We start from the raw sequence: 18330 nt of genomic DNA on the forward strand, positions 1-18330 counted from the left end.
CAAAACTTTTGACCATAGAAGATGGAAATCATAATTTAGTTTCTCCATATTACAATGATCAAACGTGTCAAACTTTGATAGCAAGAAGACATTTGGAAGTTGGTTGTCCCATATCTCTTTAGGTGTCTTTACAACTGAGTTAGTCGTCAAGATGCGAGTGCTCAAACGTTGTGACCATAGAAGATGGAAAATACATAATTAGTTTCTCATTATGAATGATCAAACGTGTCAAAACATGATACAAAGAAGACATTGTTGGAAGTTTGGTTGTCCATATCTCCTTTAGTTCTTTACAACTCTTACTCAAGATGCTGGAGCTGCTCAAAAACTTTTGACCATAGAAGTGGAAATACATAATTAGTTTCTCCATATCTATAATGATCAGTGTGTCAAACTTTGATAGCAAGAGAGACATGTTGGAAGTTGGTTGTCCCAGTCTCATTACAAATTAACTGCTCTCAGTTCTAGTCTTCAAATTGGGGAAAACAACCTGCATTCAATGTTAATTTCATTTCAATTTTTTCTCATATGAAGTAAAAAAGCAATAATTGTTTCTGAACATTTGACAATATGCCCTGGCCCTGGGGTTAGAGTCTTAATAAAAGAACTCTCTACCTGTCTAATCTTTGCATGTGCAAACATTGAGATACGTCTCGTACATAAATAAAATACGAAGAAGAAGCAATAATAGCTTAATTAAGACTAGGAAGAATGAATGCACATTGACAAAATGACAATTGAATGTCCACAGGTTGGTCTAGAGTAGCATCGTAATAATTCTAGTGACAAAGTTTTAACTGAAATTTAAAATCATGAGAAAATTTATGAAAAAAAAATGAGAGGATAACGCAATTCTATTTATCTTATTTACATTATTTTTCATTTATATAGATTTTTTTTTTTTTTTTTTGTCTTTGTCAATGAGGAATTTTTTCTTGTATGTTAAAAAAAGAAAAAAAATGTCAAAAGAAAAAAAAAATTATAATAGATAAATACAAAGTTTTATGCGACCAAACCTTTCTGTTAAAAAGTGGCGAAAGTATCAAGCCATCTTCAAATTATTATCATCGGACTGTAAATGTTCGTGTGATCCTTCTGTCTCAATGGCAATGTTGAAGGTTCTTTACTTCTGTAGAAGCTTGCAATCCTTGGAAGATCCGTCAAAGTCAGATAGCATAATTGACGAAATTCAACTCTCTCAATTACTTCATTGTTGTTGAATTATTTCTCTTTCTCAACAAAAATCTGTTTCATATTCTCTGCACTTCCACGTGGATCGTTGAAGTGTGGAAGGCTTCTGGAATTGGAGGATGAGAAGATATTCTTCAATTTATCACAATGCGCCATTCTAGATTTTTAAGTTGGAGAAGAATTTATTGTGGGTTGACCATAACATCTTCTCCAAGTTAATCAGATTGAAAAGAATCAGTGACTCCAAGGCAGGGAAGGCATCATGAGGCTGTGCACTTTATCGAATCAACAATAAACAAAACGTTAGAATTATGTGGACACGAAGATGTTTCAATTGTGAGAAACCCTCTTTGTCTAAATCAAAAACAACATTATTGATCCCTTCCAATTGGTCTAAGCATAAGAACTCAACATTCTTGAAACCCTGCAGATTGTCTGACCAGATGGTAGAATTTAGCTTTAATTTCAACGTCCTAATTGAACTGATAGGCTTATCAAACTGAAGCTCTATGCCCATGTACTTCCCATCAGAAAATATTCCGAATCATCAAACATAGAGACCAACCCTATGATATTTTGTACCTATCTGCTTTTTGGTGAACAAGCCTTTTGCACAATCTCGACTCTTCGTATATCTATTTCTAAAGTGGTAAGCTGAACAATGCTTCAACTCCTCAAGGCTAGCATTACTTCTTTAACATGCGTCCTTCAACCTCCATAAAACAGAACATCCATTCATATACAACTCTTCCAATCCAACCAAGTTTGATAACACATTTGGTGCGATAACTTCCAACTGTGACAATCGCTTAAATCTAACAATTTAATTGAGTCAATTGACCTATTTCCTTAGGCAACTTCAACACTTGAACCTCGTAAGCTAAGAATTTTTAATTTCTTTAGCTTTCCGATGATTGCTACATCTTCAAATTTACTATATCCAAACACAATGTTTGAAGGTTTACCAGGAGACTAAGCGACAACTGCAAAGAAAACGCATTCTAGTCAAATCTAGAACTTGAGTTTTTTCATGCCTCTGAAAAAATTATCAGGAAGTTTTACATGAGAATCTCCAACCTTGGTGTTCATGAAGAGAGATTCAAGCTGCGACAATCCAAAAACAACCATACTACGATCATCATAGTACTACATCACGTACAATATCTTTTGCAAATTTTTAGCCTATTCCTGATGAGGCCATTCCCACCTTATCTCGTTTCTCACGGAAATACTTGATCATCCCTATTTGCAATCGACAAGCAACTTCTCGAACAAATCATGCATTAAAATGATTCATAGGTGTGACCGTTAAGTAATAAACATGAGTCTTTAAGGTCATAGATCAAGCATTTACTTTATCTCGTTCTTCTTCCTGCATAATTCCTTGAAATATCCAAACTATAACATATTTGACCAAGTCTAAACTGAAACTTCATGTCTCATTAGACTACAGAGCAAAAAGCTTTCTGTAGTTCCTCACCTTCAAGTACTGTAACTCAACTCAATCGTGCATATGCTTCTTTGATACTCTTGTGAAGTTTTCGAGGAAGACCTTTTCAATGTCGTAGGGCTTCTTTCCCTGAGATGAATGTCTCTTGGTCTTTAATGCTTTTGCTACAGTAACTACAGCAATAGGTAACCCCCACATTTCTCAATATATTTTCGGCCAGAGTTTTAAACTCTCGTGTTCAATAAATTCACCTGCAAGGAAAAAAAGTTATTAATTTAAAAATATTTTAACAATTTTAAGACGCAGAGTTTTGACCTTTATAAATATTGATTCAATTGAGAAAGTAATGAGCCAACGTTCTAAGTTCAGGAATAAAACAGAGGATTGGCTCAATTAACTATTGAGGATCTTTAGACTGAAGACGCTTTGATAGAAAACCTTGTGAACCAATATATATATTAGTTTGTTATCATGCTAAGTATGTTTGCTTGTTTATCAAGTTTATATATGATGACAATTATTCTGTTGAAATTGAAACTTTAATATTTGAATATTTCTAAGAATTAGAATTTTGTTGTTAAGATATTAGAAATGTATTTAATCAGAAAGATTGAGAATTCTATAACATGATCACCTGCCGTCTTCTTAAAACAGTCTCCAACTCTCGTCACCTTTAAACTGTCATCTGTAAAGATTAGGACAACCATCTTCTCCAATAGTGGTCGTTCTCCTCGCTGTCAGCAAAATTTACATCCCCTATCATCAACTTCATCAGGAATTCCAACACTCTTTAAATCAAACTCATCCCAAAGATTATCTAAAATAATAAGGATCTTCTCCTCTTCTTCTTCAATCGTTCATACGCACTCGCCTCTCTGAGTCCCTTCTTCGAATTTCATATCTACGTTACGCGCAATTTCTCTGAATCTCTTCAATGTCTATAGTTTATTATCCTCAACATAAACCACACATCGAAGATCTTCTTTCTTGGCTTGCCTGCCTATTTCCTTCACTAGAGTCGTTTTTCCGATGCCACCCATCCGTACACTCCAACGTTAACATTAGCATCATTTAACGCCTTGAGTATATTTTGAAAGTGGAATCTCTTGATATGAAAAAGATCATAATTTTTGTCCGGTTTAAGCCCAAGTCCTCCAGAGTAGTGGGATAGGAAACCTCACCGAAGTCATTTCGTTGCTGCAGGGAGTGGAGATATATTATGCTCCTTTATTTCGAATGCTTTCTTACCATGTTTGTAGCGGTGATCAAATTAGGACAAAATCCTTCACACATCGGTCGTTTGCTTCTCTGCAATCAACTGCTCTGCTTCATGAAGATGGAATCCACTTCATCCTGCCCATGCCTAACACTCTGTTTGATCTTTTCCACATTGTTTTCAGCCGCAACAACTTATTCTTCACCTCCTCTGTGCATCCTTCAGCCTCCGGACTTCTTCTTTCAGATTTCTAATTGTTCGCGTGGTTTGTACAAATACTAAATCGGCGCCCATCGGACGAGAACACTTGCAACCTGGAGACAACACTCACCACACTCGCGATTCCCGGCAGCTTCCCCCATTTCATTCCTTTTCCTTTCTCTTCACTTTTGTTTTGAAGTTTAAAAAAAGAAAAGAAGAAAGCAAATGAAAATAAAACAGAGACAGTAACAGAACAAAGCAGAGCAAAATCAAACAACAGTAACTGCCTTCTTGATTGAAGAAGGAGATTATTGTGCTAAAGAACTGTCTGATAGAGAAAGGAGAATGGAAAACTATTCTTTTAAGAAAAAAGAGAGATAGATCGAAGAGGTTTTTTTTTTTTTTTTTTTTGAAAGAAATAGATAAGGGAATGGAGTAGGATCTAAAATCACAAACAAAAACGAGAATAAATAGATGGAAGCGGGTAAGTTTACTTTTTTAGCTACAAAAGGGAGGAAAACTCAGGCCATCTGGTTTCTAGAGAAAAGTATTCTTATACAATAACAAGTATCAGAGGTAGCAGTCCCTGAAGATATCAGAAAGAAAGAAGAATAGCTGAAAATAGCAGTAGAAGATGTTTAGAGAGAGAACAAGGAGTGAATGAAGAGAATGGATGCATTGATGAGACAGGTATGAATGAGAATGATAAAGAACGATAATGGCAATGAGTGGGAAACAGAAGCGGGAGAAAGATTACTCGGCAGTCCTATCTTTGATTCGTACATCAAAGTATAAAAATTACTATAAACTTTGCAGTCTTGCTTGGTTTAAAGTAATAAACAATTACTATAAACTTTATTCCCATTAGTAATTACTGTCGATAAATAATAATAATTACCGTTGCTAAAATAAGAATAATAAGATTAACATCTAGAGGTAGTATTAAAATATTATTGGGATTTAATTTTCTAGTTTTTATCCTTTGTAAATTAATTTCTTACACAATTACTATCGAATGTTGTACCAATAATATTACTCAGATGCTTTAAAATTAAAATTTAGCAATACTCCAATCACAAAAAAATTAAATTAATAAAATATCCCAGTCACCCAAGACCATATTAGCAGTCACTGGCAATCATTTGATCGGAGCATGACGGATAGGATCTGATCCGATTATGTGTTGATCTAACTTTTTTTTATCATATCGAAGGCCGAAATAGCCAAATAGTTATGGAGCTGGTAAAAACAGCCAAAATAGATTTGGTCATATCCTTTTTTGATAGATGAGCTAGAAACAACTAGATCGTCATAGATTTGGCTGGTCGATCTGGTCGGAACAACTAAAACAAAGCATTGTCAGCCCGATCTCATCATCATTTGCGTTGTGACGACTTAACAACACGATAGTGAATTTGCTGGTTAAGGATATTTTGTTAAAAATTGAATTTTATTGTTAGGTATTTTTGCTAAATCTCTTAAATATAGGGTTAAAAGAATTTATTTACATACTAATAATATAAAACATAAAAGCAATTCCCAAAAAGTCTCTACCAATCACGATCGTTTTGGGTATAATATAAGTCTGCGTTGGTTTATGATTTTTGGTAGATTTTGGAATAGGTTAGATAATGAATATGTGAGTTTTACGAGATAAAATTTAAATCGTATAGAAAACCCCAAGTTTGTCTATTTCATAAATACCTCAAACTGTAAAATTGACAAAATAACCCCACCACCTGCCAGTTGCAGACCGAATTAGCGCCACACCGTCGGAATCTGGCCGAAAACGCCCGTTCGACACCACGCCCCACCAGGTCAGATTCTGGGTGCGCAAAGAGTCGTTATGGCCTTTTCCGGCCAATCCACCACAGATCTGGCCAGAAAAGCCAGATTCTACGACCTGTCGTGGCCGGTCGACCGACACGAAAAATGCCAAAACGACAGGCCATCTTGCCGTCAGCGAGGCCAAAGATATGGGCCGTCGTTTTTTTTTCCGAGTCAACAATGCCAAGATTGCATGTCGTCTGCCTCAACGCGGCCATTTCTTTGGTCCTACGTTGCACGCCAGATCGGTGAAATTCCGGCATTTATGGTCGCAGTTGGGCCCGTTGTATAGATTCGGCTACACACCCACCGCGAGGTTTTGCCGGAATCTGGCGAGCTAGGGTTTGCGGGGGTGTTTTTGATAACGATCGCGTTTTAACTTTACTTAGGCCGCCCCCATGTATGTGATGAATTATATAATCTTATGGGCGTCTAAAAGATAAAAAAAAATAGGGTAATATTCTGTGAATAATGTGCCCAACCATTAGTTGGAAATAGATGGACAGAATCTGGATAAAATAGTAGTTCAAACATAGTGAAGATTAACATCTGAAGGTAGTAATTAAAATTTATTGGGATGATTTATCTGTTATTAAGATATTTTCTTACACCAATTACTATAGATGTACAAAGAAAATTACTGAGATGCTTTAATTAAAATTAGAACTCCAACCATAAAAAAATTTAAAATTTATAGAAATAAATCAATCCCCAAGACCATTATTAGCCGTTCACGGCACATTGATCGGGACATGAGTGATAGATCTGACCGATTATGTGTTTGATGCTAACTTTTTTTTAGCATATCGAAGCCGAAAATGCCAATAGTTATGGATCTGGTAAAAAAAACAGCCCAAATGATTTGGTTATATCCTCTTTTGAGATAGATAGTAGCTAAAAACACACGTAGATCGTCCATAGATTTGGCTAGTTCAATTGGTCGGAAACAACTAAAACAAAGATTGTGCTCATCGATCACCTTTGCCGTTTGAATACTTGAGTCTACAATCGATAGGGCTATTTGTTGGTTAAGGGATATTTGGTTAAATTTAAAGTTTTTATTGTTACGTTAATACAATATTTTGCATAACCAAAGCTAGTAGTAATGACTTTTTACAACAAACTATATGCCTATTGGTCTTGTAGACAACAAAAAAGAAAAAAGGACCCAAAAAACTTTGAAAGAAAAATGAAAAGGATAGCGGACAACAAAAAAAAAAATAAAAAAAAAAACATTGAAAAGAAAAGAAAACATTGATGTGAATAATGATAGAGCAAATTGCTTAGCATGCTCGTCATTGTATTCCTGCATCTCTCACTTCTTTCACATTGATTGCTGGGACGAGAAAATATGATGTTACCAAAGTTGAAGACACGTAGATGGATTTAATTTTTTGGTGGTTGGTGGACGAGAGATGGTACAAAATGTAGTTAAAGACCGAAAAGCATTTTAAAGCTTACAAAATAGCCAACTATTTGTGCTTAAAGTCTATATAAGACTTTGTTTCTTGTGGTTGGTTGTCTTTAGAGTCAAGTGTAGAAGACTTGGGTTTGTGCTTTTAGATAGATAATTTACTATAGGTATTAGGTTTGTGTGTTTTGGATAGAATAACTATGTAGGTTGAAGTGCTTGATATTAGTGAATATTTATGTAGCAATATTTCTTTAAGAAAAATACAAATTTAAACTTAGAGAGAGCTATAAGTATACAAACAATAAAGAGCCAAAATCTGGAACACAATAGTATATTTTATTTATTACTAAATAGAGATGTAAACGACATATCCCACCTAAAGTTTGAACGAAAATCACGGGAGTACCATAAGTTCTATTATTTCAGATTCTCACCTATTAAAAATAACAGTGTTTTATGACTTTTAGTGTTAGGACATGCAATTACCATAATAACCCCTAACCCTAAATAATAAATAGTTTTTAACCCCCTCATTTATTAGAATTATAACATACCATTTTTTATTTTCAATTATATCAAAAACACCCTCGATCATTACACACCCTCATCGGAAACAGCCTGATCTGGCTGTTTCCGAGACTTCGACGTCCTGGTTCACTCCATCACCTTCCCCGATTCCGTCGTCCAAACCCCTCTATCTCCCGACTCATTGCCCCTCCAATACGGGGCCGACCCATCAGACTAGGGTTTTGATGTTCTTCACCGGATTCCGGTCGATTCCGACGGTGAAATCCAATGGAACACCCACCAATGAAACCACCATATCCAGATCTATAAATCCCCTGTCCCAACAGCCGTCTGTCGTCATTCGCCGCCGAGAGTTCATGTTCTTCTGTCGTTTTTTCGATGACGCGTGGACCAAAAACCGTTGAGCTGCCGGGCTGAAAGGTTAGGGGTTTCGTAGGGAGGATTGGAGGCGTCAATGGGTGTGACAATGGTGATTTTGGGGGTGGAAAATCGCCGTAAAAAGAGCGAAAAGTTACCGGGTGTTCGCTAACGTGCGTGGAGGACTGTTACAAGCTGTGGTCTGCTAACGTGCGCCGCCCATGTAAAGGACCAATTTACCCCTTTAAACCGTTATCATCAAGCTTTTTTCTGTCACTTTAAAGGTGAAATCTGAATAAATGGACTTGTGATACTCACTTAAGATTTCGTCAACCTTGGGTGGCAATATGTCGTTTACTCTTACTATATCCTTACATGTCGACCAAAAGGTTAAATAGGGGATTAGGGGTGAATAATCATACGTCAATAATTGAATTGTTTTATTGAGAGATTTATTTTAAAAAGAAAAGAATGAAAGAGTTGGTTATAATCAAAGTCTCTCTGAGTCAGCTAAAAGCAAAACAGGAGCAAGATGGATTGCGCACAAATTCAAGAACTTTATTCCACAATACAATAAAAAAGTCTAAAAGTGTGTGCGTCCTTGTAGAAAGGAATCAAAAGATGAAATGTAAATCAATTAAAGTAGTTGCCTTCTGTTTCATGAAACAGATAATAGCAAGCTCGTTTGATTCACATTTTATTTTTTGGAAAAATTTTTGAAAACAAATTAAAAAAAAATTGAATGGACGATTATTATAGGTATTTTTAAATTTAAATACCCCCTATATTTATTTTTTTACAAAATACCCCTATAATAAAAACATTAAAGTTAACAAAACACCTCTAACCCACCCTCAATACGACGCAAGTCATCACCGGCGGGGTGGCCAGAGTCGTCGTATCGCGCATGATCAGTTGGATCTTACCAATCGGTGCGTCGATAGGCCTCTTTCCCGACTATATCCACGATGGATCTGGCCGACAAGCTAGATCTACGACTAGATATGGCCAGTATGACGGCCAATCTGACCGTATTTTGCTATTCAACGACGGCCAACAACGTCGTCGTTGACAGCCGTTATTATCGACTGGTCTCGGCCAAAATCTGGCCAACAAGACCAGATCTTGGCCTTATCCCCGTAGATCGCTGGTCGAAAAATGCTAGATCGGCACACTACTGCCAGATTCCAACTGGATAGTGCCGCCATCTTACCAGATTCCAGTCATTTTCCGGCAGTGGTAGCCGAAATCGGGTAAATGTGATTATTGGGTGTTTTTGCAATTTTTAAAATATTTAGGGGTATGTATAAATTAACAATTTAAGGGTTTTAAAAAAGTTGAATATTAAATAATATCACTATGTTGACTTACTATTTTTATCCAGATTCTGGATCATATTCTCCAAATACCTTTGGTACATATTCCAAGAAATTACCCTATTTTTTTTAATTAACTTTTAGACCCCATAAGGTTATTAATTTCATCAAATAACCCTTAAAAAAAGTTTAAAATTATCAAAACACCCCCGCAACCCCTAACTCGCCAGATTCCGGCAACCACCCGTCGTGGTAGCCAAAATCTATCCAACGCCAACCTGCCGACCATAAATGTCGGAAGTTCACCGATCTGGCCTTTTCCGGCCAAGTCCACCACGGATTTGGCGGAAAAGGCCAGATCTGGCTGGCGTTGAGTCAACGACACCAAATCTTGGCCATCGTTGACCGAAACGACGGCCCTATCTTGGCCGTTGTTGACGGCCAAAAGTGGCTGTCGTTTGGCCTTTTTCGGCCATCGACGCCACGCAGGCCGTAGATCTGGCCTCTGGCCGGAAAAGGCCATACACGCTCGTTACGACACAGATCCGACTGGTCTGTGTCGTAACGCGATTTTTCGGCAGATTCCGGCAGTGGTGGCCAGAAATCTGGCACTGCAGGTGGGTAGGGGTATTTTTTGATCATTTACTGTTTGGGGTATTTATGAAATTAGCAAACTTAGGGGGGTTTTCTATAATTTTTAAAAATTTTACCTCTGTAATACTCCTATCAATTATCCAATACTATCCCCAAAATCCACCCAAATAATAAACCAAACGCATACATTGTGAGTTTTTAGGTATTTGACTGTTAACTTTTTGGAATACTAAAAGTAGTATTACAATGCAACCAAACAAGCCCAAACTATTACAAATATTGCGGGTGCGCATGATAAAGATAGAATTATTGATATGACGAAGTTAAAGGACCCCCAAAAAATATAAAATATTACTAATATTATTTTAAGTATGTTGATGCATGATTTTGATACAATCAAACCACATGTAAACATTGAGTAGGCACCAGAAGACACACATGAATAAAAAATAAGATAAATACAATGGGAAAAAGCGTTTAAAGTGGTTCGGATGGCTAAGGAAGCAAGTCCTACATCCACTGATTTTCTATTAATGATAGGGTCAGGTTCGCGTTAGCGGACTAACTTACAAATGATTACAAGAGAGTTAATGTTGTTTTCTTAGAGAGAGAGAGTAGCTAATCCCTTAAATGAGAGAAGAGCTCTCAATTTATAGTGGGATGATTAAGGTTATCATTACTAAATCTGTGAGTTGGTGGGATTATCTGTGCAAATCCATTCTTTATGTCACATTGCCCACCTTCTAGAGTGATTTATGCGATTTGGTGCAGGGATTGGACACGTGGAATCACTACAGCTTCTGGCTGATCTGGCGCGCACCCACTTTACTGACAAAGTGTGCTCTCATGTCACCACGCGACGTGGCTACTTCTAACTGGTGGCGGCCTACTTAAGCTCTGACTTTTTATGCTGACTGAGCCTTGCGTCAGCCCTATATTTTCAGGCATAACAGAAGTCCCTAGTTTTAAGGTTTGAGAATCGAACCTTAGAAACTATAAATGCCTCGATCTGATGTATTTGAAGAGATGTTGGTCGATCCGACGGTTGCAAAGGAGATCGAGAGGACAATCTCCATAAATGACCTAGGGGATCCGTGACCTAGGGATCAGCGACCTGGTCACGGATACTTGGTGCTAGTGGTGATCCCGACCTGAGGGAATTCTCGACCTTTTTTCACTTGACAACTTTTTAGAACAAATGGCCATGCTGCTTCGCAGCCGGTGTCACATCGCTTTACGATTGACGTGAGATGGGGTCGAACAACCACTCGCTTCGCGACTGATGGAAGTCCGAGAGTCACTGATTTTCAACTTTGAACAACTTGTCAAAGTTTTCAACTCTAACTTCATTCGTTCGTCGGCATGGGCATTGTCAGACAATCGAGTCATCTCCCAGAGTGACCACATACCCTCCAAGCTACTGCTTTCACACTCTCCTAACTCCGATTGGTTGAGTAACATTTACATTCCTCCCAACTAGGTTGGTGAGTGAGCTTCCCACTTTGCCCAACTCGATGGTGAGTAAGCTTCCAACTTTGAATAAACACAGAAGCAGGTTTTATTTCCTCCCTACCACGGTCCATCCGATCTAACGAACTACTAGCGCTAACGTTTAGTCCGCACTCATATTGACTCGATCTACTCTCTAAGCTAAAAACCTCTTAACTAGAGAGTGAGGGACTGTATGGCAAAATCTATTGGCTCACGAGTCCAATAATGAAATAAAAATATTACAACCCAATGTCTTAACCAATTCCTGGGCCTACGCTTAAACCCACCTTGTGGATTGACCCCTCCATGAGTTGGGTTTTCCACAAGTTAAGCTAAATGGGTCAACTCATTAGCCCACATCATCCCCAAAATAATAGAATTTTATTTACTTTCCACTTCAGTCAAGATCCAGATCTTACTCGAATTGGTAGTCCTAATCCATAAAGCAAGTATAAACTTCCTTCTAATGCGAACTCCTCTATCAAGTAGGACTTAAAGTCTATAAGACTCAAGCTCCTTAACTCTATATAAAAAGGTCAAGCTCTCATTATTCATTAGAAATCACCCATAGCTTTTAGCTCCACATTCTTCTCCTAAGAATCTTTTTTTCCCGTGTAAAGCTAGTTCCGACTAACTTTACCATTTTTAGCCACGCAAAGCTATGTTCCGCCACTTTGTGTTAGTCTCCCCTGCCATATTAGGTAAACCCTTTCTTGTCTCACCTACTAAATACCTTCAACCGTGCGTTTGAGGTTGGAGTGCCTACGAAGACACCACACCGGTGTCACCCAAGCCTTCACTTCATGCTTTTCTTTGTGCAATCCATTGATTGTCATGGATCGCTTCTCACAATCCGTTCTTTCCGAATCAACGTAATTTTACATCTACAGGGTTACTAAATTTTATTATATTATATTTTGTCAACATAAACGAAATAATATTATTTTTTTCATTGATAAATATATTTTATGTCAGAGGTTTTTGACAAAAAAAAATTAAAAAAATATTCTAATAATGAATTGCAGAATGGTTTATCATGATATTTAGACATCAAAGCAAATCAAAGTGAATGAAAACTGAATCTTATTTGATCCTGTTATAATAAGTAATATAATTTGGGAATCTTAATGAAATTATTAAATATTTAAAACAACTATTTGGAGTTATTCGGTTCCTAATATTAATTCTTTAACTATTGTATTCCTCTTTAAACAGTATTTCTTTTAAGAATGCAATTTAAACTTACGTACGAGAAGATGTATATACACAGAAAAGGCAAGACCTGAACAAAAAGCTTTATTGTTTTTTACTATAATCCCTAACATGTTGAATAAGTTAGGGGTGAAAAATACATAATCAATAATTGAACTATTTTTCTTGTTAAGACTTATTTCAAAAAGAAAAGCAAAAGAAATTGAAAGCAAGGCACAATCAATGAACATTGTGCAAAATGTGTTAATTCCACAATCAATAAAAAGATAGATAAATCACATTTGCAAATGTTTAAGATAGTATTTAATTAATACTTCACTTTTTTTTCACATTCATTGTAGGGAAGGCAACAAATTATACAATAATGGATGTGACAAAGTTGAAGACAGCTGTTTTTTCACATTCAAAACTCTAGCTGTCTGCCATCGTTTATTGTGATTACTGTGGTATTATTTGCATTTAAATGGGTATATTCTGCTGCGACATTTCTACAATTACTCTTTTGCTATCGCAGATGTAGCTTTACATGCAATCCCTGAAATTTTTATTTGATAAAGCACGGTTTATTGTTTTTTTAATTAATTATTTTTGCATTATTCTACATGTACCAGTTGATTTTGTTCAAACAGTTTTGGGTGGTGGAGCTACTTTGAAAATTTCATCAGTTTTCCAAAAATAACGCATTTACCCCTTTGATATTTTTTTTATATAATCCGGAAATTGTATAAAAAGAATTAAAAAATATAACACCTGGGAGGCTGGAAGCTCCCTTAAGAGTCCAAGAGAACAACTTGGACATACCCAAGAATTCACTCAACAAGGCCATCTTTGAAAGCCACTCACAATTGCTGTTCCGCCCAAGCATCCAGCGGCCCACTCCACGAGCCAGGACTTTCTCTTTTTCTTCCTCAAATTTCGCCCATTGGAGCCCAGGAAGAAAAAACATCAGGATCCATGACCAACTCCAATAGGGCCCAAATTATTCAGACGCCCCAGACACCATATCCTTAGAGATTCAGAGTTTGTAGTTAGTTCTGTAGCAAACCACCAACTACTATAAAGCTTACAAAGCGAGGCCTCTCCACAACCTTAACCACGTCCCAAGGCACACCACCAGTCCCAGACATAGATCTATTAAACCAAAGGTTGTGGCAACTGTTTCTAACATCATCTTCCAAAGGGAACCAGATTCCATCCCACTAATATATAACATCAAAACTATCAAAGCCTCCTGCCCATCTATAAATAAGAGTACCATCATGTACAGGATCACAATGACTAAAAGTCAGACCAAGCAAAGAAAAGAGATCCGAGTAGAAGCAAGCTGCAGCCTCGGCTGATGATCCCTTCAAATAGGGACTCCCAAACATCTTCAGTCACCTCCCTCATCATAACTCAAGCAGAACCACTCCAAAGAAAATGTCTTGGCTGGTTGAAAACCTTCCAATGCAGGGTATATCACTAGATTGAGTTATGAAGAAGTGATTTAAGTCCACAAGTTTGGATTTTTGATGAACTCCCTTGACCGTTTTAAAATAGGACCATAACTTCATTTTTAACTTCAATATGTTAAAGTTAATTTAAATGGATGTGTTCGAGTCTCTATACTTAATACGGTGCCATTTAAGGGAATTACTCAGTTATCAACTTCAGGGTCCCGAAAAATTAATTGAGGTGTACGTAAGCTGACTTGAATACCTCTTCAAAAAAAAAAAAAAAAAAAAAAAAAAAGATGTTTTTAGAAAATCCAAAAATTCATGTATATAGATTATACGAGTTGAATTCATGTATAATTATCAAGGAAACAATTATTTACATATTAACAAATAATCAAAAAATTTGTGTCTAATAATAAGCAAACAATTATTTACGTATTTAATCAAGTTGGTCATGTAATGTATAAAATATTGGTGATGCCATTAGTTGCTTATCTGTAGAGAGCTAGATGCTCCCTTGAAACCTTTTAATATTTGATTTTTTTTTTTTTTTGGTAATCGGAGTGTTCAGACCAGCTTACGTTTTCTTCAACTAATCATCGAGATTTATTAAATATTTTACAAATCTAATGAACTGGGTAAATTCCAATTATATATTGTAGTAGGTGATCCAATGTTTAAACTTAAGAAATCAAGGAATGAAACAAATCTCTTTGACTACCACGTTAGCCCTTTGGGGTTAACATTTGATATTCAATCATATACAATTTATTTATTTTTGTGTATGTAAGATGGGAGTTGTTAGAATATTTGGATATGTGAGAGAACCTTCTACTCAATGTAATTTTATCATTTAAAAAGAAAAAAAAAAAAAATTACCTCAAGCATGTGACATACTCCTACAAAATTACATAAAGAAGACGAGTGACAATATTCGTTATTTGTCGATCAACTGTCCATCCTAATTCCTAAAATTATTTTAAATTAGTAAAGACATCGAGATTTATAATTGCTATTAGATTTGTATTGTTGTGGTTACAAATATACGTGTATTTTTATGTTTACGTATAAGATAGTGTAATAATTGATAGATTCACTAGCGTCAATTACACATTTTAGAGTCTTTGTAGTTTAAAATAATTTTTGGGTGGACTGCCATCGGACGAATTACCTAAAGGGGGGAAATTTTCAGGCCATGAAGAAGACGTTTGAGAAGAAAATATTTTAACCAAAATGATTTTAATAAGAATAATTCATCTTCTATTTTAATATGTTGATTCTTGTATTATCTACTATTATATGTTAATGTTATATTCTCTTTCATTCTTGGTAACTTTGAATTCGAAAGAAAACATTTTAAATAATTTTTTATAGTTGGTTTCAAAATTATTATTTCATCTTCCATTTTAATACGTTTGATTTTTGTTCTTATTATTGTTTCTTATGTATGTCCTTTTTCATCTCTCGTGATTTTGAATTTTAAAGACCAAATAGATAATATAATTGATATTTTATTAAAAGATTACGACAGAAGCAATAATAGATATCAAGACTAATACGTATGAATATAAATTTTACCACATAAACAAACACAATATTTAAAATATATCGCAGACAAAAAGAAACTTCCATTGATAGCGTTAACATTGGTATCATAATGTTGACCCAATACCTAACATGGTTGAGTGCATTGATATAGAATGTCTTGATTGAAAACTTGTACTTAATCTAGAGAGAATCTAAATAAACAATCTCCTTAATGTTTTGACTTTTTCTGGTCCGACTTTGATTCATTAAAATAGATTAGAACTTTAGTTAATAAATTGGTGATTTTGAGGCTTGAACAAACATGGAAACCATATCAAAATGAATCGTTTCATTGACTGGTGTAATTGACTTTGAGAATACCCATAAATATAATTCACTAAATAAATAAACAATTTAATATTTAAGTAAGAGTAAACAACTTTTTTCTATCCAGATAACACTTTTCTACCTATAAATTTTTAGACTATTATTTTAATACCTAAATTTATATTCCATTTTCGATTTTGGCATTGTTACAACCCCACACCACTACCATTTTCTTTCTCGATCATCCCTCACGAAAACCCCTTAAACCTTATTCCGGCGACCTCGCCAATTGCCGACAACCAAGAGATTAGGGTTTGTGTAGCCGTCCATCCCAAGTCAAATTCTGATCATTCCTAACCATCAAAATCTGATATTTCATCACCAAAAGACTCATCAATCTCTCCTCTTCAAAAGACCCAATAGTTTAGATCAAGTTTACTCTCTATTTGCTCTTGGGATATAAATTTGAATAGTAAAAAAATATTTTTAAGCCTATAGGTGGGAAAGTGTCATTAAACCATTATTTGGGTGGGAAAAAGTTGTTAACTCTTTTAAGTAATGGCAATTGATTATCACAAGTAATTGACTTCCATGACTTGATCATTTAGATCATCTACTTGTTCACATAATTCATTAAACATTTAAATCAACGGAAATAAATAAAAAATAAAAGACCATAGGAGCTGTAAGCTTTTGAGTTTAATAATAGTTTGTGATATCAATTTTTTTTCTAAAAAAAAAAACTAAAATAAAAGTAACGAATTTAAATTGTATTTATTTTAATTTATAAGAATATGTTTGATAAAATATTTTAAAATTATTTTTAGAGTTAAAAATTACCAAAAAATAAAAAAAGTTGGAAAACAACTTTTTATCATTTTCCAATTTTATACCCGCTTTCAAAATAGTACCCAAAAACTATTTTAAAAAACATTTCCACCCATTTTAACCCCAAAATTTTCAATAAAACTTCCAATATTTTTTATTTTCAAAAATGAAAATCCCTATCTAAATTCCATACTAAGCAGACCAATAACACATACATCCACACAAATAGTAAAACACTTTTATGTAGTCATAACGTGTGATCAAACTAATTTATTACTATAAGAAGGTTATAATTTAATGGAGGTGTATTTACAAAAATTATTATTTTGATTTCTTATTTTATAATTCACATTTTAGTAGTATGTATTAAAATTTCAATTCATTATTTTAGTAGTCATTGCTGCAATTAAACAAAAAGAGAAAAAAAAAAAATCCTGAAGATGATAGTACAGAAATACAAAAAAGTTTTGTGTTAAGAAATTCTAAACATGTTTGAGAAATTATAAATATTTTGGCTTCAACAAGAAAATATCTATGCTAGCAAGTTATTATATATCTGTCCCGAATGACTTTAGATAAATATTATATATATATATTACTATGTGAAAATAACTTTTTTAAGATATGAATTAGAAAAATTATAAGTTATTACAATGTGGATTTTATTTTTATTAAACTACAATTTTTTATCTGTAGAGTTAATCCTATATTTGCCACGTGTGAGGATGGTGTGATAGTAAGTATTACTTCAATATTTTTAAGCCTATGCATGGAAACTTCCTTGAACCTGAAACAATATATAATTAAAATGACAGTCAACTATACACTTACTGAAACTTGGAAGTTATAATGACAAGCTTTGAATTTTTTCCCATATCTCTCCCTTTCACACCTTTCAATCTGTCAAGTTTCTTGATCAGTAAAGCTAAGCATTATGACTTAATAATCATAATCAACTAGAAGAGTTCAAGTTTAAATTGAAGCTGCAAAGAAATAATTAACCTTCAAAAATGGCTCAAATGGTCGGTTCAGATGACATAGAGTCACTGAGAATTGAGTTGGCAGAGATTGGAAGGAGCCTGTTGTCTTCATTCAGGTGCCAAACATCAAATTTCAGAAGCGGCTCAGTGAAGAGTGACAATGATCCTGATATTGAATATGCTATGCAGTGGGCTACCATTGAGAGATTGCCAACTTATGACAGGCTGAAATCATCTTCGTTTGATGTTGATGCTGAAGGAAAAAGTGTGGTCGATGTCACTAAGCTTGGCCCTCTTCAAAAGCATGCTCTTATAGAGAAGCTCATCAAGCACACAGAGCATGATAACCTCAAGCTGTTGAGAAAAATCAGAAAAAGAATTGACAAGTAAGTCTCTTGTTCTGGTTTTCAAAAAACGAGTTGAATGACAACTTAA

The 18330-nt window shown here is 35.1% G+C and overlaps 1 protein-coding gene and 1 pseudogene across 2 annotated transcripts in view; one reads left to right on the plus strand and one right to left on the minus strand.

Annotated features, from left to right (window-relative positions):
• The window catches only part of LOC116110377, a 129956-nt gene that overhangs the window by 62831 nt on the left and 48795 nt on the right, over positions 1-18330 (minus strand). The gene's annotated exons all lie outside the window — the stretch shown is intronic.
• The window catches only part of LOC116110376, an 85827-nt pseudogene continuing 85397 nt past the window's right edge, over positions 17901-18330 (plus strand).

The sequence above is a fragment of the Pistacia vera genome, unplaced genomic scaffold (genome assembly GCF_008641045.1).
Source record: "Pistacia vera cultivar Batoury unplaced genomic scaffold, PisVer_v2 Contig601, whole genome shotgun sequence".
In the NCBI taxonomy this organism is placed as follows: domain Eukaryota; kingdom Viridiplantae; phylum Streptophyta; class Magnoliopsida; order Sapindales; family Anacardiaceae; genus Pistacia; species Pistacia vera.